The following is a 23,012-nucleotide window of genomic DNA, read 5'->3' as shown; positions in this document are numbered from 1 at the left end:
GTTTCTTGTAGCAATAGTGTAAGTTCTTTTCCTTACATTTTTACTTTCCTGAAACATAAGCTTAGTGACTCATTAAGAGACCTAGTGCACATACTGTGCCAACCATTTCAAGTATAAATCCCTACGTTGATAAGATTAAATGCACCTCATAGTGGGAGAAATAGTCCTTAGTTTGAATATATTATTCCTAAGCAAGGCCTAGTGCATGACTATGATACACCTATTGTGAGACTAGTCATTTTTTGCACCATTGCCGGCGATGGTGTCAAGCTAGGAGCATTTTTGAGTCATAGTTCTTAGATGAAGTTTTTTTAGAAATCACTAGTTTGAAGTTTCTTTTACTAGTGTGAAAAGTTTAATTGCATGCATTGAAGAGGAAGATGACAAGATGAATATGGAAAATTTCTTCCATGGGGATCTGTTAATTTGAATGAAGAAATTGAAGAAGAAGAAGTTGAGTTATATTTTGAATATGCAAGCCCTATTTTTCCTACAACATCATCAAGACTTGAACCAATAGAGATAAGTGGTCTTCAACCCTTCACTAAAGTCTTGGTTAGTTTTCTTGATAACACTACTCTGAATCCGCCGGTTGTTAATTATCTAGTACCCAATGTCCCTTTTCAGCAGTAACCTCATAATCTAATACCTCTAGTCATGGCACAACCTACTTTTCCATTTTCTCTTCCATTTCTTGTAACCAATGCTAATGTCAAGAACATACCTCCCACTGCTCTTCCAAAGTTCTATGGCCTTGCAACTGAAGACCTTGATACTTTCTTGTTTGAATTTGATATCCTTTGTCATATTTTTGAGTACCACACTGCTGCCCATAAGCTTAAATTATTTCTAGCAAGATTGAAAGAATCAGCTCTACGATGGTTCATGGGCTTAGGAGCCAATGTAGTAGGAAGTTGGGATGAGATGCAAACTTTGTTTCTAGATAAGTATAAAGAATATTGCAAAGCATTAGGTTTAAGAGGGGATGATATCTTTAGGATATCACAAAAGGAGGAATAAACATTGGAAGACTATGTTTCACGTTTCTTATACACACTACAAAAGAACCCTCAACATACATTGTCTGAAGATTCACAAAAGCTAGTCTTTCTAAGAGATGTGAATAATGACTGTCCAGAAGCATTGGACCTGATGGCTAGTGGTGACATATATCGAGCCTCTTGGGATGACCTCAAAAAGATCTATCAAAACTATTCAAGGTCAACTATGAAGAAAGGCCGAGGACCTTGTTCCACAGTCACTAAAGGAATTAGTCAAGTCATTTCAAAGTTCAAGATATCCAACCTATTGTCAGATTTCAAACAAGACATTATCAATGATGTCGCTACATAGCTAGATTCAAATATGACTCAAGTAACTCTTCCTATGGCCAAAGGTGTCGACCTTTCGACTGTTGCTCTTCAACATTAGTTTTTTTTGTGTGCATGTTTATAATAATGACTTCATGTTCACATAAAGTTCATTTTTTTCTATTCACTTTTTATTTCCACCTCATCTCTTTACCTTCCACCCATCCACCTTATCTCATTTCTTTATCTTCCATCCACCCACTTTCCACATCATCAAATTTTCCATGTTTTCAATAAAATTCTATAAAATTTTGATGGATGCTACCACTGATATTATTTTTGCCACCTTTTGGTACGTGCAACAATTAGATTGGCAGGTATAACATTTTCAAATTATATTTCATTTATAGTCCACAGATTTCATTAATTATATTTAATAATGCATAATATATATAATGGTGGCATTATGCTAGTCCCTTACCCGTACTAGTTCTGACAAGTGAGGACACTTGTCTAAATTTAGCAGGGGGCAAGGAAGGTCATAATATCCAAAGGCATGTCTATTTATTCATGATGATTTTCTAAATCTTCACATTACCCTTCATTAATGAAAATTTATTGCCATAAATACACAAAGTGAGGTGTTGTACTCCCTATTTTTGAATGATTTTGTATGTCAAGCTGTGATGTGACCGATGTTTAAATTTTTTTCATCATTTGAACCCTATTTCCAGATGATTCTCACACAAATTTATGATTTACCTTCATTCAAAGCTTAATTATTGTGCATAACAATTTGTTATGACAATTAATTGCTTCCTAAAATAAAGAAGTGTGATGAGTCTAAAGAATAATGTAGCAATTTGAAGCTTGAATTCAAAAAGGGAGAAAACAGAGTAAACAGAGGAAGTGTAAAGGAAATGGGTGGGCAGTTGCAAAGGAGAGAGCCGGTAGAACACACTATCTTACTCTCAAATATAGAAGCCATGAGAAGGTTTAATGCATGTGGATGGCTAGGGTATTTCTTGAGTTTAACTGCATATGATGGAGAGGTGGCTGCAAAATTTACCAGGACATTCTATGAATGAGAAACTTTCGTTTGGGGTTTATGAGTGATTGCAATAGAGGAACACATTACTGAAGTGACTAGATTACCTGTAGTTGGAGAACATTACCCTAGCATGCATGACGTTAGGTCAGTGAGAGCCCAATTTACCAGTCCATCTAACCCTCAATTAGATGTCACAAAACAAGGTTGCAAGAGGTTGTCACTGTCACCACCATACCATGAATTAATGATGCACATTATTAGGTATTTTACATGGGAAGGTAGATTTTCATACCTGCATGCACATCATTTCAAGCTACTTAGTTGTGTAAGGCATAATCTTGCTATGAATATTCCAATTTTCTTATATAATATGTTTTGCATTAGTGCAGAGGAGACTCAAAAAGGAAAAGAGAATTCTATTACTCATCATGCTTTAATCAAATTACTAATAGAGAGGTCACTTAGGGATGTGTCTCCCATGACATGGGATGAATTTGTGCAAGCCAAAAATCTACAACCCCAAGCTGCCCCTAGTGAACAACTTAGAGAGGAAAATATAGCTCCCACTAGTGAGCTTGCTAAACAAAATACCCAAGAGGTTGAAGCCGAAAAGGCCCAAGAAAATGTGTAAGAAACTATCCCTGTTCAAGAAAATGTGCCTTCACCTATGCAAGAGACTCCAAAACCTACTACTAGCAGAGCTAAGAGGAAATGAAAACTGTAGGAAGAAGTCTCTATTTAGGAAAAGGAAGAGCCGAATCCTACAATTGTAAGACAAAAGAGAACAAAGAAAAGTCTTGCAGCAACTACTCCTATAGTAGAGACACCCAAAGGGAAAATTAGGTAAAAGTTTGTAATACAGGAGGAAACCCCTATAAGGAAAATCCCTAAGATGAGAGGGCAAGTTTCCAAAGACTCTACATCATCTAAAACATCCACTAGAGAATCCCCTATGCAAATTGTTTCTGTTCACTCTCCTCCCCATCCTAAGATTGCAAGTATCCCGAAAATCCTACTGAGGAATGTAGGGATTAAATTAAAGAAAATATAGATGATACCCCAATAAACCTACTAGGTACTTCTAGTTGTAGGAATGAACTAGTTCCTGAATATGTTAATCCGAACACTACTCTTGTTCCCCATAAGTCAACATGGATCACTAGTTTAGCAGAACATCTATGGCAGGAACAAAGAAAGAGGAAAAGGGATCATGAAGAAGACAATAGTGCTATCACACTATAGAAACTAGTGAGTAAGGTTATAATATCTCAAGGTCAAGAAATTGTAGATTTAAAAGAACAGTTAGCAAGCCAAAAGAAATGAATGGACCATGCCCTCAAGCTAGCTGACCAAGCCCTTGATTGTAGACTGCCACCAAGAGTTTATGCTCTCTATTTGAAAGAGCAATCTCTTTTGTTTCAATTAATGTTAACTCTTAAGAATATTAATGCAAAGTTCAAATCAGCACAAGAATTTTATGGACTATATTAGACTCTGCCACCTTGGTAGTAGAATTTATTTTGTGAATTATATGTTCATGATTTTGTTATCCCTTCAGAGAATCAAAGGAATCCCTTTCTTTACATAGGAGATATACACTTAAGAGCCCTCATGTCCTGGATGTCCAATGAAGTGAATTATGATAGGAAGCTAAATAATTACAGGGATGAGGAAAGTACAGAATCTTTTCCTTTAAGAGCAGAAAGTTCTTAGGGATTGGTTCACATTAACCTATGGAAAGAAGAATCCAGAAGTAAGGGATAGGATCTTTTCTACCAAAACTAAAGTTTATGCTAAATATGAAAATTTTTCCTACTTTGCATTTCAAAGATCCATGACCGGTGCTAGGAGTAGGTGGCCCAGACTATCTGAATCTCTTAAGAAGTTAGAACTGCACAACCCTATTAACTTGGAAGTAGCACTTCATAGAGTTCCAAAATATTTAGAATTAGGGAAGTAGGCTAGACCAGAGTTGTGGTGTCCCTTAACAATGCAACCTCCAATGTTCCTGTGGCCCTTGTATGACATTAATGTTGATAGACTCGACAACCTTTAGGAAGATCACAGAAGGCAACCGTGGGAGAAAACCAAAGGATTTTATTACACTTTCAAGAGCAATAGAAAAGGAAGGACAAAAATTGGAGAGTTCAGGTCACTAACAAGGAAGTGCAATGCTTGAGGACAAGCATGAGTTTGGCAGGGGGTAGATGATGAGACCAAAATTTACCTTTATTTTATGATGTTTAAGACACTTTATTGATACTCTATTTATCTTTGCTAAAAAAATTGTGGACCTATGCTTACCGAACCTATGATAAACCTATGGGGTAGAAACTATGCCATCTTTTGCTAATATTACACATAGTATGCAGTATTTCATATAGTTATCAAAATGTGTGTTCTTATATTTGAATTTAATTTGATAAATTTTTATTTGCAAACATTTTTTGTGTTATAACTAACCTATTAATGAATACTAAAAGATGATTGGAGGAATTCAAAAGCTAAGTGTCAATAACATTTAAGGAGAAGAGAACGTCAAGGAGCAACCATGGTGGAGGAAGTTGCAATGGTTCTAGAAGACCTAGCAGTGAGTAATGAGGATCTATGAAGACTTATTACCTTCTCTACATTTACTCTATGACAAGCGGATGTTTAGACTTTATTATTCCTGCCTTAAGCCATTATTCCTTCTTCCCACCTTTAGTTGTTATCCTCCTAGTTTCTCTCTTGCAAATTTTAAGCTAGGACATTTAATTTTCTGTTATGGAATAAGTGTTGATCTCCTATATATGTAGGATTGATGCAAGTGTTTAAGAGTTTTTTTTTAGCATGTAAGAAGAAAGAGTTTCTGAGAACATACTGTTAACCTTTATAGTTGTGTTTTTGTAGTTATGTGTTATGTAATGAATTTCTAAATTGAATGGAATATTTTTTTTTGGCTTCTATCCTATGCTAGTAGTTTAGAGAAGCTGACCAAGGGGGCCCACTTGGAAGGTGGATTAGATTAGGATAGAATACATTTATTTTCAAGCATTCGTAGTATCTTAAGTAGAAGTTGTGAGTTCCTTCCTGTAGCATCACACTTTGTGAATGTTCTTGCAGCATATGCGAGAATAGTTTTAGTGGATGATCCATGTTGGAATATTTGTTATCTTTTCATTTTATTTCTAGTATTCATAGAGTTAAGTGTGTTAGTTTCCTACAGCAATAGTGTAAGTTCTTTTCCTTGCATTTTTACTTTCCTACAACATAAGCTTAGTGACTCATTAAGAGACCTAGTGCACATATTGTGTCGACCATTTCAAGTATAAATCCTTGGGTTGATAATATTAAATGCACCTCATAGTGGAAAAAATAGTCCTTAGTTTGAATATATTATTCCTAAGCAAGGCCTAGTGCATGACTATGATACACCTATTGTGAGGCAAGTCAACTATATGTTCTAATAAGAAATCTTCCTTTCTTCAAATGAACCATAATCTCATCACCAACTTCAAAAACGTGATGTCTTCTAGACTTATCAACATTCTCTTTGTACTTCTAATTACTTTGTTCCAAATTTAACTTCACTTCCTTATGCAAAGATTCCATAAAATCAGCAAATTCTTCCCTTGCAACACTTCACTTTTCTTCACCAACAACATCACTCAAATGTAATACTCCTCTAGGATGCATTCCAGTAATAATATTAAAAGGTTTCTTCCTTGTACTCCTATTCATAGAATTATTATATGCAAATTCAACTTGTGCCAATACCATCTCCCAATTACTTGGCTTGTCTCCAACTAAGCATCTCAGCAAATTACCCAAACTTCTATTCACAACTTCTATTTGTCCATCTATCTATGGATGGAATGTAGAACTAAACTTCAACTTAGTACCCATCTTCTTCCACAAAGTCTTCCAAAAATAACCAACAAACTTATTTTCTCTCTCAAAAATAATACTTCTTGGTAATCCACGCAATCTAACAATCTCTTTGAAGAAAAGTTTAGCAACATGCTCAGTATCTGATGTCTTCTTATATGGTATAAAATGAGCCATTTTAGAAAATATATCCATAATAACAAATATAGAATCACATCCCTTCCCTATTTTAGACAATCCAAGAACAAAATCCATACTGATGTCACTCCAAGGTTTCTTAGGAACAACAATAGGTGTATACAAACCTGTATTCTAGCTTACTCCTTTTGCAACTTGAAAATCTCCACAACTCTTCACAAATTTTTGAACTTCCTTATACATTTATTGCCAATAATACTTCTCCTTTAGCAAACTCAATGTCTTATCAATTCCAAAATGTTTAGCCAATCCACCACTATGCTTTTCTTTGATCAAATTCAACCTCATTGAACTTTTAGGGATACACAACTAAATACCTTTGAACAACATACCTTCTTGAATAAAATAGTCATCATACTTACTTATGTGATCTATCAAATTTGGTGCTCTGTACTCTCTTCACACCTCATAAAAAATAGGGTTAGTATCACACAACTCTTTTATTTCATCAAAACCAAGAACTTCAACCTTCATCTCAATCAATAAAGAATGTCTTTTGCTCAATGCATCAAAATTGTTTTTAGTAACTCCACCCTTATGCTTGATCACAAATGTGAAACTTTGCAAGTACTCAACCCACTTCATATGTCTAGTTTAATTTATGTTGACTTTCAAAGTACTATAAAGCTTTATGATAAGTATACAACACAAACTCCTTAGGAATCAAATAATGTCTCCACTTCTTCAAGGATTGAACAATAGCATAAAACTCTTGATCATACAAAAAATACTTCCTTTTAGCATCATTCAACTTTTCACTAAAGAAAGCAATAGATTTTCCTTCTTCACTCAATACAACTCCTATTGCACTACCACTAACATCACATTCAACTTGAAATACCTTATTGAAATCAGAAAAAGTCAATACAGAAAACTCAACAACCTTTTGTTTCAAAGTCTCAAAAGTGTTATTAGCTCCATGTGTCCACTTGAATTCCTTTTTATCTCCTCTCATTGTCTCAATCATAACATTACAAAAAGAACTAAAATTCCTTATAAACTTCTTGTAAAAACTAGCCAAACCATGAAATGATCTTACCTCACCCACATTCTTAGGTGTAGGCCATTACAAAATTGCTTTTACATTCTCAAGATCCATCTTCAAACCATCAGTTAAAATCATAAATCCCAAATACAAAATCTCCTCTTGCATAAAATAACACTTCTTCAAATTAATCATCAGCTTCTCCTCTTTCAATCTCTATAATACTTGTCTAACATGCTCAAGATGTTCTTCCTTAGGCTTACTAAATATCAAAATTTTATCCAAATAAATGATCACAAACTTACCTAAGAATCTTTTCAGAACTTCATTCATCAACCTCATGAAAGTAGTAGGTTCATTAATCAAACCAATAGGCATAACCAACCATTCATACAAACCATATTTTATCTTGAATGTAGTCTTTCATTCATCACCTTCTTTGATTTTGATCTAATGATAGCCACTCTTTAAATCAATCTTGGTAAAATCCTTTGCTCCACTTAAACAATCCATAATGTCATCCATCCTTGGCATAGGAAACCTATATTTCACTTTGATCTTGTTAATAGCTTTGAAATCAATACACATTCTCCATTCTCAATTCTTTTTAGGTGCTAATACAATAGGTATAGCGCATGGACTAAAAATTTCTCTGATCAAACCTTTCTCCAACAACTCATATACTTGTCTATTAAGTTCTTCATTCTCTATAGGTGTCAATCTATATAGTTCCTTGTTCGTCAAACTAGCTCTAGGAATCATATCCATACAATGACTTATACTTCTCATTGGGGTAAAACATCAGGTATATCCTCTACAACAATCTCTTCATATTCATTTAGCAACTCTATAATATCTTCTGGTACTCAGTCAATACTATCATCTATCACTCATCCATTACTACCCAAACTTGTTCCTCTAGGGATTATAGTAAAACAAGCTTGTTTTCTTTTCATCTCCTTTTCAAATTATTTCCCATTAACCATGAAAACTTGTATTGCAGTACAATTAACCTCATCTAGAATTTCAATCAAAGGCAGCAATATTTTTTTCTTCACATTCACCCAAAGAGTTTATTGATTCAATCTTCCATCATTTATATCATATCTATCATATTTCCAACATCTACCCAACAAAATATGACAACAATCCATTGGCATAATATCACACAAAACTTTCTTCAAAGTAATGCCCAATCTTGAACTTCACAAGGCATTTCTCACTTACCAATATCTTTTGCTCATCTTTGATCCATGAAACATGATAGGGTTTAGAATTCTTTAGCCCCTACAACTATAACTTTGTAACTAGCTCTTCTGATGCCAAATTTTTAGAACTTCCACTATCAATGATTACCTTGCAACATTTTCCAGCCATCTTACATCTAGTTTTGAAAAGACTTATTCTAAGGATAGGTCCCTCATCACTTCCCTTATTACATAAGGTTCTTCTTATCATTAGACTTTCTCCAACCTCAGATCCACTTGGTGAACCCTAATCATCTCCTTGAATCACAACATTTCAGTTACCTTGCCTACTTTTAAAGGATCTACATGCAAAGGATCTATGCCCTTTTTTACCACATACAAAACAATTACCTTGAAAACCATCTCTAATAAGAATTACATCTTCCTAGGTAAGAACTGGTACATCCTTGGTAAGGACTACCACCTTTCCACTCACTCTTGTCTTTTTCATCATTCTTCCATTTAGATTTTCCCTTATCTTACACAAAATTGTTAGATCTACTACCTTCTCCATAAGATCTACCTTTGCCTCTCTAGAATGTACCACCTCTACCTCTTTGTTCATGCTTCTTGGTCAACATTTCCTCATCTTTCAAGGCATATTGGTATGCTTCTTCCACACGTTGCAATTTCACAAAACTTATTTCATCTTGAATTTTAGATCTCAATCCATTTATGTACCTTGCAATTTTCTCAACATCATCATTTACATGTACAGATATGATGTCCAATCTATAGAATTCCTTAGTATAATCCTTCATAGTCATGTCTCTTTGCCTTATATTTTGCATCTTTCTCAACACACTAAGCTAGTAATCAGTAGGAAAGAATTTATTTTTCACTTTGTTCACCATCTTCACCCATGTTTTGATCTTCTCCTTTCCTCTCCTTTGTCTATCAGTTTGCAAATGCTCCCACCATAGTGAGGCATGTCCTTTCAACTTAGTAATTGAAATCTTCACCGTTCTATTATCAAGAGTTTTTTCATACTCAAAGAACTTCTCCATTTCAGAGATCCAATCCAACACAACATTGGTGTCCAATTTAACATAATAAGGAACAACTTCTACAATAGGCTTTGAATTTTCCATAGACAACACTCTCAACAACCTTGCTTCATCTTGATCTTCCTTAGGTTCTAGATTAAGGCTTGGTGCTACTACATCATCAAGATGTGCTCCTCTTCTCTGGCCTATCTCCATAGCATATAATCTAGCTACAATCTATCTCAATGTATCCAATATTGCATTATCAACATTTCCTCTACCTCAAACCATCTGTACAAATTAGGTTCCTACAAGATTGTAACCCTTTGCAAGTTATAGCTCAAATCTATAGATTTGCTACCCTACAATTGTTAGAATTAAACCATAGACATAAATAACAATTACATGCAAATATCACAAATATCAAATAATAATAGATCACATAGAAAAGAACACAAGACACCAAGATTTAACATGGTTCTATTAGAATTCTTTAGAATAATTGAGAGGGGGGGGGTGTGAATCAGTTATTCAAAGTCCAAATGCCCTAATAATACTTTTTCTCTACTTTTAATGAATCCATACACTTTTCATCCATCCAAACTTAAATCAACCATATTAGCAAGTTACAATAATCAACATGCAAAGATAAAATATGAAAGATCAACACATGACACAATGATTTACGTAGAAACCCAATTTTGGAAAAACCACCAGTAACATGCTACTTGATTTTCACTCTTCTAAAGTGATGCCTTGTTAAAGGCTTACAACACACTATTAAATGTGACCTTGTTAGAGGATTTCACCAAATTGTTAGGAATGGGCCTGGTTAAAGGACTTTCAAACATTCACTAGGAATGTCACCCTATTAAAGGATTTACCTCATGGCTATTAAACCAACCTAAGTCCATAGGATTTAAACTATCTATTACAATTGCTAGAGAGTAACAATAATGGCTTTTTGATCTGATACAACTTACAACATACTTTGCAAATTTCAGATCGCACTTCAGTTCTATCCTTTTGCTTGGCTTTAATCACTTTAGCTCTAACTACTTGTCTTCTTCTCAAGCTTTGTCTCCTTGAGTCTTCCTACTCATCATACCAATGCATTCATATCTGGGGTCTTCTTATTTAAATAGAGTAACTATTCTCTCTTTCTTCCTTAGCACCTCTTTTAGCATTTTATGCTTTCATGCTCGACTGCCTCTCTCTCTATATCTTCCTTCAGCATTTTATGTTTCCTTAAATAGAAATCTCATTTTCCTTTTCTGCTCAATTCTCCCTCTCCAATTTTAGGGTTTCAAATGGATTAGGTAGGATACAATGTATCTATCCCATATCTTGTTCTTATTAAAACTTCATCAGTTGTATCTTTTAAAAATGTTCTACATGGTGTTTTGTGCCACCAGCTCATCATTCTTATCTTCCATTTAATTTACAAACTTCTAGATAACAACCTTGTCAGCTTAGATCTGGCAAATATTCGATTTTCAAAATAATGTAGCAACTCAGCATTATTGATTTACTGGTGCTCGACACCTTTGTGTTACTTGGCACTATTGGTTTTTTGATGCTCGACATCTATTTCCTGGATAACTTGGCACCTGAAGTTCACTCGGTACTCGATAAATTCTGTATCACTTGACATCTGAAGTTTACTTGGCACTTGATAAATTTTGTATCACTCAACATCTGAAGTTTACTCCGCACTTGATAAATTCTGTATCACTCGGCATCTGAAGTTTACTCAGATCTTGATAAATTCTGTATAACTCAACATCTGAAGTTGAACTTGCTCGGCTTCAACTAGGAATCTATTTGACACCTACTAGCTTGCTCGGCTCCCTCTCTCTAATGAACTTTAGTTAGGCTTTACAGATGTCTTAGGTAAAAACCTTACATCTTTGATATGTTTTAGTGTGCCCATTCTTTGTGTCTTATAGTATGTCATCAACACACTTTTTCATCAATGGCTTAGCTAATCCTTGTACTTCATTACAACATCATAACTTCAACCTTTCTCTTGGTGTACTAGTTACATCTTATTGATTGCCTCCTTCTTGTCAATCAACTAACTGATAGTATTTGGATCACTAAAGTAATTGTCATTCCTGCAAGTAGCAAGTTTGACATCAATGACAAAAAAATGATTGAGAACATTCTTTACAAGTTCCATATTATCATTCTAACAACTTTCCTCATGATCTTTTCAATCATTTCTAACAATCTCCTTCTTTGGCATTGATGGAAAAACCAAACTGATCAATTGTTCAACTTAGTTACCACCAAGATTGTATACGTTGTCTACTACTTTTCTTGGCTGCTGCATCACTGCTGCATCTTTACTACTGATCTCATATATCTCCCTTTTTCATATATATCTCCCTCTTGCTTTGTATTGATCAAGTTATCTCCCTCTTGCTTTGTATTGATCAAGTTTCTGCATATTTCTCCCTCTTTGACATCAATGCCAAAGATGTAGCATCTTTATCATGCAAAATATAAGCTTTGGCTTCTTGTTTTTTTTCTCCCTCTGTCACCATGCTTGTGACTAATTTGGAGTTTCTGCTCCTGCTGTCATCCTCTGCATCATTCTTCTGATATTTCAATGATTTATTGCTGGTGATGCAGGGCAGCTTTCTTGTTGCTTTAAACTACTTGAGTTAGGGGTATTACCCCCAACTTGCCTCTAAGATATTCATAAGCATCCTTTGGCACTGGTTTGGTGAAGATATCTGTAGTTTGTTCCTTTGTGTGAATGTATTCCAACTTTACTTGTTTGTCTTCTACCAGTTCTCTGACATAATGATACTTGATTGCGATGTGCTTGGTTTTTGCATGCATTACTAGATTTTTGGATATGTTTATAGCACTTGCTTTATCACAATACAATATCATAGGTTTTGTTACCTCTTCTTTCATTCCTTTCAATAGATGTGTGAGCCACACAATGTTTGTGCAATTGACTATTGCTGCCACATATTCTGATTCTGTAGTGGACTGGGATGTGCATGTTTGTTTCTTGCTAGTCAAGGTAACTAGCCTTTTACCTAGAAATAATGCACCTCCACTTGTGCTTTTTCTATCATCAATGTTGCCTCCCCAATCTACATCTGTATATGCATTGAGCTCAAATTTTCCATTCTTCTTATAGTATAGACTAAAGTTATCAGTTCCTTTAAGATATCTCATTATTCTTTTTACTGCTATGAGATGATTTTATTTGAGATTAGCAGAGAATCTAGCCACTATTCCAACTGCTAATGCTATGTCTAGTCTACTATGTACAACATATTGTAGTTTTCCAATCATGGATCTATACATTGTTTGATTGACTTTAGCTAATTCATCATTTTTGGATAGCTTATTCCCTATTGCCATTGGTGTGCTAACTAGTTTGGACTCCTCCAATCCAAATGTTTTAAGAATCTCTTTGATGTACTTTGATTGTGTCACAAATATACCATGTTTTAGTTGATGTACTTGCAATCCAACAAAAAATTTGATTTCTCCAAACACAAACATTTCAAATTCATGTTTCATTTTGTCAGCAAAGCCTTTGTAAAGCACTTCCTTTCCACCAAACACTATGTCATCCACAAAGATTTCAGATACAATAATATCCTTACCTTCTTCTGCTTTGATGTACATGTTGCTGTTATCATCAGTTCTTTCAAATCCTATTTGCACTAGATACTTGTGAAGTCTCTTATACCATGCTCTAGGTGCTTGTTTCAAACCATAGAGTACTTTATGCAGCTTACAAACCATATCCTTCTTGTTCTCATCAACAAATCCTTCTGGTTGTTCAATGTAGACTTCTTCTTCTAGTATACCATTTAAAAAGGCAGACTTTACATCCATCTGATAGACTTTAAAATCTTTATATGTAGCATATGCAAGTAAAGTTCTTACTCCTTCCATTCTAGCAATAGGAGCAAATGTTTCCCCATAGTCTAGTCCTTCTTCTTGAGCATAACCCTTGCATACTAGTCTAGCTTTTTTTCTGGTAATCTGACCATTCTCATCTAGCTTGTTTCTGAATACCCATTTGGTGCCAATCACATTCTTGTCAACTGGTCTAGCAACCAAACTCCAAGTTTTGTTCTTCTTTATTTGAGCAATCTCTTCTTCCATAGCTTTATACCAGTCATCATCTTGTAATGCACCATTTACTGTCTTAGGTTCAGATTTGCTAATCGGACATGATTCATGTCTTAGTCCGTTCCTTGTCATTGGTCTTGCATCTTTGTCACCAATTATCTGTTCAATAGGGTGATGTCTTTTTACATATTTGGATAATCTTGGTTCTGTCCTTGTTTCCATGTTTGATATTTCTGATTTAGGGTCACTATGTACTAAGTTTTTAGGTTGTTCTTCATCTCTTTCATATGTACTAACTTTAGAATCAGATTGTGCATTTCCTTCATTCTGCAACTCGACTTCTGAATGCAACTCGGCATTCACTGGTTGTGAGTCGGCTGAAACTGAAACTTGTTGTTGAGTTTCAATTTGAGTGACATCATCCTCATCAGTCATTCCTTCATAGGAATACACAAAGGTTTTGTATTCATCCATTCTTTTTGGTTCTTTAGCTTGGACTTCTATATGTTCATCAAAGTTTACATTTGCACTTTCCACAATTTTATTAGTGTTAGTATTCAAACACTTGTATGCCTTACTTCTAGTGGAATAACTAAGGAATATGCTTTCATCGCTTTTTGCATCAAATTTTCCATTTCTAGCATCTTTAAGGATAAAGCATTTGCAACCAAATACTTTGAAATGTTTTACATTGGGTGAGTGACCATACCATAATTCAAAAAGTGTTGTATTTGTACCTTTCTTGACTTGTACTCGGTTCAGTGTATGCACAGCTACACTTACAACTTCTCTCCAGTATTTTAGAGCAATAATTTTTTCCATCATTGATGTTCTGGCATAGTCAATCATAGATCTATTTTTTCTTTCAGCAATTCCATTCTGTGGGGGAGTTCTAGGAGCTGACATTTTTCTTTTGATTCCTTTATCATTACAAAATATCTCGAATTCATTTGATGTGAATTCACCACCTCTGTCTGATCTTTAGGCATTTCAAGCTCTTTCCTATTTCCTTTTCAACTCTAGCCACATACCACTTAAACATTTGAAAAGCATCAGATTTTTTCTTTAAAAACATAACAGTCATCATCCTAGAATAGTCATCAACAAACAACATTATGTACTTATCTCCTTTATAGCTTTGTACTTCCATTGGACCACATAAGTTAGTATGAACTAGTTCAAGTACTTCTTTGGATGTATAGTTTTTTCTTTTGAAACTTGACTTTATCATCTTTCCTAGCTAACATTGTTTGCACATGATATTATCAGGCTTCTTCAATTTTGGTAAACCTTTGACTTTCTTCATTTTACTGATCTTGACAAGATTTTCAAAATTGACATGACATAGCCTTCTATGCCAAAACCATTCATCATAAAATTTTGCAATAAAACAAGAAACATCATCCATATCAAGGTAAAATAGATTACTCCTTGTTTGATCTCCTTTTCCTATCAGTTTACCATCAGTATCATAGAATTTTGCAATTTTGTTTCCAAATTCTACTTTGCATCCTATATTGCCTAACTATGAGACAGTTAGCAAATTGTAGTTTAATCCTTCAACATAGTATGCATCATCACATGAAATTTTCTTTGTGAGCTTAATGGAACCTTTTCCTTTGATTTGACATGGAGCATCATTACCAAATCTAACACTATTTACATTATACTGAGTAAAGTTAACAAACTTACTTTTGTCTCCTATCATGTGATGTGAGCATCCACTGTCTATGATCCACCTATCATTCTTTTTCATACATGTTACCAGTGCTGTGGGCTCTTCTTCATCAGATTGGTCCTTCATGGCTACATAAACAACTTCATCATCATTATCATCAGAATTTTCTTCAACAATATAACACTTCTTACCTTTGTCTTTGTAATCTCTCCTGTCATCATCTCTTCTGAATTTGTTTTTGTTGCCTTCCTTGTAATCTTTTTTCTGTGTACATTTGGCAGCAATATGACCTACTTCATTGCAATTGAAACAAATGATAGGCATCTTACCTTTGAATTTTTTTTTTCCTCTGTGAAATCTTCTAGCAAGCAATGCTTCCAATTGTTCCACATCTTCCTCATTAGTGCTACTGTCACTGGATACATATTTCATTTTTCTTCCTTTCTTTGATTTCACTTGTTCAGCATCTTTTAGTAATAGCTTGGCCTTAAATGTAGATTCAACATTCTCAGGTCTATAGTTGTCAAAGTTAGATAACTCAAATGCAGTGAGTCTACCTATTATACGTTCAAAAATTAGATTGTTTCCTGGTACACATCTTAGTTCTTGTATTGCTGATACTCTAATAGCATAGATAGGGAGCAAAGTTCTTATCTTCATCCAATTGACCACTCAAGCATCTTATTGCACTTACCACTTCCTTTATTCTTGCGCCATACTGAGCATCATTCTCATTTTCCTCCATTTTCATATCATCAAATTTTCCTCTGAGACTTTCTCTTTTTTCTCTCTGTACATTCTGAACTCCTCCGTAGATGTCTGATAGGGCTTTTCACATTTTGAATGCAGTGTCACATCCTTTGATATCATCAAATTCAACATAGTTGAGTGCAGAGGCAATCTCTAGCATTGTCTGATTGTGTTCTTGCTTATTTTTCTTGTCTTCTACAGTAACAGTACCAGTTGGATCTACATGTTCAGTGACAATTGAATTTTGGGCATAATCTCCTATAGATCCAAGATGTAGCTTCATCAAACTTTTCCATGCAACAAAGTTGTCTTTGTTGAGCTTGGGAACTTCTCTCTTAGGCATTTTGATCTTTTCTGCTTATAGTCCCTTTAAACTGAATCAACAGTTTAGCTCTGATACCAATTGTTATAATTCTTTAGAATAACTGAGAAGGGGGTGGGGGGGTAAATCAATTATTCAAGGTCCAAATACCCTAATAATACTTTTTCTCTACTTTTAATGAATCCATACACTTTTCATCCATCCAAACTTAAATCAATCATATTAGCAAGTTATAGTAAATCAACATGCAGAGATAAAACATGAAAGATCAACACATGACACAATGATTTACGTGGAAACCCAATTTGGAAAAAACCACTAGTAACATGCTACTTGATTTTCACTCTTCTAAAGTGATGCCCTATTAAAAGCTTGCCCTATTAAAGGCTTACAACACACTGTTAAATGTGACCTTATTAGAGGATTTCACCAAACTGTTAGGAATGGGCCTGGTTAAAGGACTTTTGAACATTCACTAGGAATGTCACCCTGTTAAAGGATTTACCTCATGGTTATTAAACCAACCTAAGTCCATAGGATTTAAACTATCTGCTATAATTGCTAGAGAGTAACAATAATGGATTTTTGATCTGATACAACTTACAACATACTTTGCAGATTTCAGATCACACTTTAGTTCTATCCTTTTGCTTGGCTTTAATCACTTCAACTCTAACTGCTTGTCTTCTTCTCAAGCTTCATCTCCTTGAGTCTTCCTACTCATCATACCAATGCATCCATATCTGGGGTCTTCTATGCTCTCTTTCTTCCTTAGCACCTCCTTCAGCATTTTATGCTTTCATGCTTGACCGCCTCTCTCTCTATATCTTCCTTCAGCATTTTATGTCTCCTTAAATAGAAATCTAGTTTGCCTTTTCTGCTCAATTCTTCCTCTCCAATTTTAGGGTTTCAAATGGATTAGGTAGGATACAATGTATCTATACCATATCTTATTCTTATTAAAACTTCGTTAGTTGTATCTTTAAAAATGTTCTACATGGTGCTCTGTGCCACCAGCTCATCATTCTTATCTTCCATTTAATTTACAAACTTCTAGATAACAACCTTGTCGGCTTAGATCTGGCAAATCTTTAATTTTTAAAATAATGCAGCAACTTGGCATTATTGATTTACTGGTGCTCAGCACCTCTGTGTTACTCGGCACCTGAAGTTCACTCGGCACTTGATAAATTTTGTATCACTCGACATTTGAAGTTTACTCGGCACTTGATAAATTCTGTATCACTCGGCATCTGAAGTTTACTTGGCACTTGATAAATTCTATATCACTTGGCATCTGAAGTTTACTCAGCACTTGATAAATTCTGTATCACTCGGCATCTAAAGTTGAACTTGTTCGGCTTCAACTAGGAATCTATTTGGCACCTACTAGCTTGCTCAACTCCCTTTCTCTAATGAACTTTAGTTAGGCTTTACAAATGTCTTAGCTAAAAACCTTACATCTTTGATATGTTTCAGTATGCCCATTCTTTGTGTCTTATAGTATGTCATCAACACACTTTTTCATCAATGGCTTAGTTGATCCTTGTACTTCATTACAACATCATAACTTCAACCTTTCTCTTGGTGTACTAGTTACATCTTATTGATTGCCTCCTTCTTATCAATCAACTAGCTGATAGTATTTGGATCACTAAAGCAATTATCATTCCTGCAAGTAGCAAGTTTGACATCAATGACAAAACAATGATTGAGAACATTTTTTACCAGTTCCATATGATCCTTCTAACAATTTTCCTCATGATATTTTCAATCATTTCCAATAGGTTCACCCAATCCCTGGGCTACATTTGCCAAATAGAAAGTCCAATATTATTATGATCCAATGATTACAACCTGATCACAATCTGTAATCCCTTATACCTCAATACTACTGCAAGAACCAATTTTTGCATTACAACTATGAAACAATCCCTAACCCTAAGCCCTTTTATACAAGTATTTTTATACTACTTTAGGGTTATAACATATCAGCCATATGTCGGCCATACATTAGCCACAAGCCAAAAAATTTTTTGGGCCACTGTCTTGAACCCCAAAGAATTTATGAAGTATGTACAGTACTTCTGTGATCAATCACCACAAACTAACAACAACCCAATTCACTCAGGGTTCTACATGTTTTAATCACCACAAGGATGAACCTCTACTTTGATACCACTTGAGATAGGGAGAAAAGAAATAACTAAAGCCAAAGGCACACCTAGCTATCCAAACCTCCTATAAGAACATAGTAGAAACAAAACACAAATAACAACAATCAAAGAAGAATGGAGCAAAAACACTTATAGATTCATCAAATATTCAATATAAATGCCCAGCTATAAAGCCTTCTGGGTTATGACCAGATACAAAATACAATTTCTAGATCCACAATCACACATAAGTTCACAATTTTAGGCACCTATCCTTCTCTTCCAATAACCCTCTAAGTTCTATCCTTCCCCAAAAATCTACCTAAAACTCAATCCTAGATCTCCTTAAATACTTGTGTAGCTACAGGTTTGCCTATCACAAAACTAAACCTTTTATTAAATGCATGCATATCCACAAGTTGAATCACATCAAATATTTACTATCTATACCAAAATTAAATGTGAGAAAGGCTAGCTCAAATTGGAACTAGACACAAACTACTCAACAAATGGAGACTTTGCAAAATACTGACACTTGGTAACCACACAAGCTCGACATCCAAAGAATCACTCAACAACAACTACAAACTTGGGATCCTCCAATACTCGGCAACCATGAAGGAATTGGTAACCAAAAGATCACTTAAAAACCAAAGGAATCACTGGGCAACCAAAGGATCACTTGGCAACCAAAGGAATCACTAGGCAACAACAAAGAACTTAGCAACAACTGAAAACTAGCAATTGGCAAGGACTGGGACTTGGTAGCATCTGGCAGAATGAAAAAAAGTGTAGGATTATAGGGCAACCTAGGATGCTCCTACATAAATAGTTGGCACAATTGACAACCTCTACCCAAAATAAAGAGCTCATAGATCTAGAATGAATCATATAATTGGTCATCTCTCATAATGTCTTATTCTTTCTCTTCGTAACCACATTCTACTGAGGTGTATAGGGAATAAGAACTAATGTTGTAAACCATGCTCAATGAAAAAATCTCTAAAAGACTAATTCACATATTCCCCCCCATTGTTAGTGCATATACGCCTGATAGAAAGACCAAACTATTTCTCCATAAATATCTTAAAGATTCGAAAGGAATTAAAGACATCAGACTTGAACTTCAAAAAGTACACCCATGTGCATCTAGAGAATTCATCTATGAAGGTGAGCACATATTGAGCAGCTGAAAAAGATGGAGAAATGATATAAGATCACTATGTATCTACTCTAATGGTGCCTTAGCACGTGTGGATCTACCTGCTGGAAAAGGATATCTATGATGTTTTCCAAATGCACAACCTTGACACACACCATCAGTACAAGAGATCTTAAGAAACCCAATCACTAGCTTTTGTGTACTTATTTGTTGTAGATATATGTAATTGACATGGCCAAAATGCTCATGCCAAAGCTTTCTGACTATTTCTACATGATCAAAGAGAGAAACACATATAGAATCAAAGTTCTTGAACCCATCGAACTAATATAAGTGTGATTGAAGATCAACACTCCCTATAGCAATAACCAAGTCATGAACATGGAGGTCTTGAACAACCACATCATGTGGTGAGAAATAATCTATCTTTCCAAAGCTTGAATGAAAAATTTGAAAGGCAAACATGAGGTTTGAAGATATGGCTAGAACTAAAAGAACATCCTGTAATGAAGTACCTTCTAAAGAGATAGTTCCTGAACCTGTGACTGAAAGCTGTGAAGAGTCACCAACTACAATTTGTGTAGTAACACTCTGAGCAAGTGAGGTCTTGAACAACCACATCATGGAGGTCTAGAATCAAAGTTCTTGAAGCCATCAAACTAATATAAGTGTGATTGAAGATCAACACTCCCTATAGCAATAACCAAGAGGTCTTGAACAACCACATCATGTGGTGAGAAATAATCTATCTTTCCAAAGCTTGAATGAAAAATCTGAAAGACAAACATGAGGTTTGAAGATATGGCTAGAACTAAAAGAACATCCTGTAATGAAGCACCTTCTAAAGAGATAGTTCCTGAACCTATGACTGAAAGCTGTGAAGAGTCACCAACAACAATTTGTGTAGTAACACTCTAAGCAAGTGAGGGAACCAAATCAGGCAAGTGTGTCATATGATGTGAAGCTCTAAAATCAAGAATCCAAGGAATTGTAGAAGAAAATGCTCATGTAGAAAGAGCATGTCCTTTTCCTATAGGAGGAGGTAGAGGCTTCAGACAAGAAATAGTGGAATGTTGCATGGCCTCCTCTAAAGCCTCAAGATGTTTCCAACACCTAGAAATTGGATGTCCTTCCTTGCCACAAAAACTGCAAGGATCACTTGTGTACTTCTTATTCATAGAGGAAGACTCACTAGACTTAGAAGAATTACCCTTTTGAGAGGGCTTCCAAGCATCTAATTTGGGAGTAGGCTTGGAGGAACTCTCATTGCCTATTGAATCTGATTTATGCTTCAATGTTTTCTTTGACTTTCCTATAGATGTTTGAGATACCAATGCCTTCATCTTAGAACCAGTCATAGTATCCAACTATGTAAGCTTCAACCATTCTCTAGTCAAGCGATCACAAAAGACCTCAAAATTAGGCATAGGAAATCTATTCCCCAGAGAATCTTTGGTGGAATAGAAAGTAGAAGCAAAAATATGAAAGTTCCCTTGAAGCTTAGAGAGAATCAAATAAATGCAGTTGGTATCAGTCTTTGCCTTTCCACAACCCTGCAACAAGGATCTCTATTGATTAAAATTCATCAATATGTCATCAATGGTTAGAAAGGAATCTGGTGTAAGAGAGGTAAGATCTGCCTCAATCTGATGTGCTCTAAACTCATTGACAGTACCAAACAAGCCATGAATCTTGGTCCATATAGCTAGAGGAGTATTGCACTAGTCTAGATGAAACTATAGACTATCTGATACTTGTAAAGCAATCAATCCTATTTCCTCATCCATCTTGTTCCTATACTACATGACCTCATAAGGCCTTTGAAACAATGGTTGCATGAAATCTAAACAAGACCACAACCCTTTTGGCTAGACAAGTCAAGTCATCAAGGTCTTCCAAGTATGATAGGTATGAGGGGTAAGAAGTTCTAGACAAGAAAAGGTTTCAACCATTGTTTTAGAAGATTTTGAATTGTTTTTTAATGTAGTTCGAGTTTACATAATTAAATAATGAAAAAAATAAGACAAAACACTCCCCACAATGCAAAAAAATCAGCCTTGGTTGCTAGAAGGAATACATAAATGAGAGAAGAGAAAAATAGATTAAAAAATCAATCACAAATACTTGGTATAATATACTGGTGAAATGATAGAGAGTCTGTAAAGTTCTTGAGGAGAACTTTTTGGTGCTTCTTTTCAAATTAGAAAGTGAAGCTATAATGAAGAAGTTATGCCCCCTAAAAGATAGAATTCATCAACAAGCTTCAAGTATAATAAAAGGTACCAATCTGGAAATTTTTTCCCAAAAACACCTACTCCATCTCCATCTTGGAATTAGCTTTCTGACACTTCTTTTGGATCAAAAAAAGACCCCCATATGCTCAAGATATTGTGAAAGGATTAGAAGGCCCTTGAATGAGCATAAAAAAGGAATTAAAAATTAAAAAAAAAAAAAAAACTAAAAAAAAAATCAACCACTCCAAGCAAAGCAGCCTAGTGGTTGGGTGGCGGTGATGTCTTTGGCAGTGGAGCCACGATGGTGCATCAACTATGGTGATGGGTGTTCTAGTGGCACAGGACTAGGAAATAGTAGATGGTGGCTGAAAAACAAAGCAGTGGCTAAAAAAAGTTTGCCAGGGGCCAAAGGGAGTAGTGGTGCCTTGGAGGTGCCAAAAGGTAGTAAACAACACTAGAAAATAGCTCTATGGGCCAGAAAATGACCTTGTAACATGTGCAAGAGGCCATATGGCCCTAAGGGACAAATTGTTTTTGCCTCCTAGATCAACATTGTCCAAAATGGACAAGAATTATATGAAAATGGGGGTTTTGACACCTTCTAAATCCATCCATGAGGTCTGTTTGGCCTCAAAGTGCTCCAAAAATTAGAGACCCCCCTTGTTTTCATGAAAAATACCTAAAAACACCAAATTTATTCTTTCAAACCCTCCTTCTCCTTTTTTTCCAAATACCAAACAAGCTACAACAAATCTAGCTCTAATAACATGAAGGATTTGAGTAATACAAGTCCACAAAGCTCAAAGAATATCTACATGTAAAAACCTATCACAAAGAAGAAAAAGACAAGAGGAGGCAAGGGTTTTTCTCTAAAAATATCCAAATTGTATTCTCATAAATGAAAAAGATAAGAGATAATTACAAATGATCTATCCTTATAGAAGGAGGTCAAA

This window comes from Cupressus sempervirens, chromosome 1 (assembly GCF_028749045.1).
Source record: "Cupressus sempervirens isolate cs-2001-9-10 chromosome 1, ASM2874904v1, whole genome shotgun sequence".
NCBI lineage: Eukaryota > Viridiplantae > Streptophyta > Pinopsida > Cupressales > Cupressaceae > Cupressus > Cupressus sempervirens.
The sequence above is the reverse complement of the archived record's forward strand: the minus strand, read 5'-3'. Positions refer to the sequence as shown.